Genomic DNA, 1,558 nt, shown 5'->3' with positions numbered 1-1,558 from the left:
ATGAATAAAACTCAACTTCATTGTCATAGTAGATTTTCTGTTTTGTTTTCAGGTAGCTAACCGATGAATGTCTTTTAAAAAAAAATTCCTGCACTGAGTATAGGACTCAAGTGTGTGTGCACGCGCGCACACACACACACACACACACACACACACACACACACACACACACAGAGGATCTGAATAGACTGAGGAATGATGAGGTGATAAGATGTACAAAGCAACACCAGCAGGTTGCCTTTCTTTTCTGAAATAATAGGTTTATTGTGCAGGCTTCCAAATAACAAAATAGCTTTCTAAAAATGGAGGCTTGAAGCTAGTTGATATTTCACTGCAGTTTAAAAGCCCTTTCCAAGCTTAGATTAATGTATTGATAATTGAAAACTATCTGGACATGTTATATGTTGTAGATATTAATCTGAGGCTTTGCTGAGTAGCTGCACCTTCAGATCTTTATGGTAGCTAAATCCTCAAATCCTTTCTAGATGAAGGCAAAGTAGAAATAAATCTATTGGTTAAATTAAATTAAATTAAAACAACTGTTCCATATTTGTTGAGATGGCTGTCAGTCTAGAAGGTATCTGTTCCCCTTATCCATTCAACCTTACTAAAGATTCAACTGCCCAGATGGCTTTATAAGAATTATATAGCATCTTGTAAGTCAGATTAACTGATTTCTTAGAGCAGTGTTAAAGAACATCCAGATAATTTTTATAACATAATGATCCAAAGGCATTAACTTCATTTTACCACTGCCTTCTTCTATTTCAAACAATTAACTCTTTTTTTTCTGGAGAAATGTTTACTAAAGGATGGTTTGTTTACAATTCCTTTCATTTGAACATAAACATCCCCCAGTCACAGAATTTCACACAGATATCAAACAAAAGAAGTCTTTGGTGTTAAGGCTAATGTTTAGTTTTCCATAAACTCCATACCTCTTGGTCAGTGTCATTGTCAATGGGTTTCTATAACTTAGACCATTTTAGTGATTATTGAAGGTAGTTTTGCACATTTTCAGTGCATACATAGCTAGGGATATGCAATTATCTTCAATGACTATAGTGTTTTTCCATGGTTTAAAATGAGTCTTCAAGGCTCCAAACTATACTGGGCTCAGATCTCTTACATTTTTGAGACTTGATGAGGTTTGTAAGAAGATGTAATCAAACTTCAGTTTGTCTTTTTTCCCCCTACCATCAATCTAATAAATATAGTCTCTAAAGACTAATGGATTGCTCACTTCAGCAGCACATACACTAGAATTGAAATGATACAGAGAAGATTAGCATGGCCCTGCGCAAGGATGACACACAAATTCATGAAGTGTTCAATATTGTTTTTGGAGTTTCTTCAAAAAAAAAAACACAACTAAACATAGAACTTCCCTTAACACTCTGGGGCATCTGCACAGATCATTACAAGTCAGGATCCATAAAGACACCTGCATATCCATGTTCATTGCTGCACTATTCACAATAACCAAGTTATGGAAACATCCCAGGTGCCCTACAATAGATGAGTGGATCATACAAACAATAGGATTTTACTCATCTAT

At 35.2% G+C, this 1,558-nt stretch overlaps 1 non-coding gene across 1 annotated transcript; it reads left to right on the top strand.

Annotated features, from left to right (window-relative positions):
• The first annotated feature begins 1,235 nt into the window (after positions 1-1,235).
• Positions 1,236-1,341, top strand: LOC138806586 (U6 spliceosomal RNA). The gene has a single exon (XR_011365932.1). It is a non-coding gene; the product is annotated as a U6 spliceosomal RNA (small nuclear RNA).
• The last annotated feature ends 217 nt before the right edge of the window (positions 1,342-1,558 follow it).

The sequence above is a fragment of the Dipodomys merriami genome, unplaced genomic scaffold, assembly GCF_024711535.1.
Source record: "Dipodomys merriami isolate MVZ:Mamm:240054 unplaced genomic scaffold, mDipMer1.0.p SCAF_10, whole genome shotgun sequence".
NCBI lineage: Eukaryota > Metazoa > Chordata > Mammalia > Rodentia > Heteromyidae > Dipodomys > Dipodomys merriami.
Note: the sequence above shows the minus strand (reverse complement) of the source record. Positions and strands in the feature narration are given on the sequence as shown.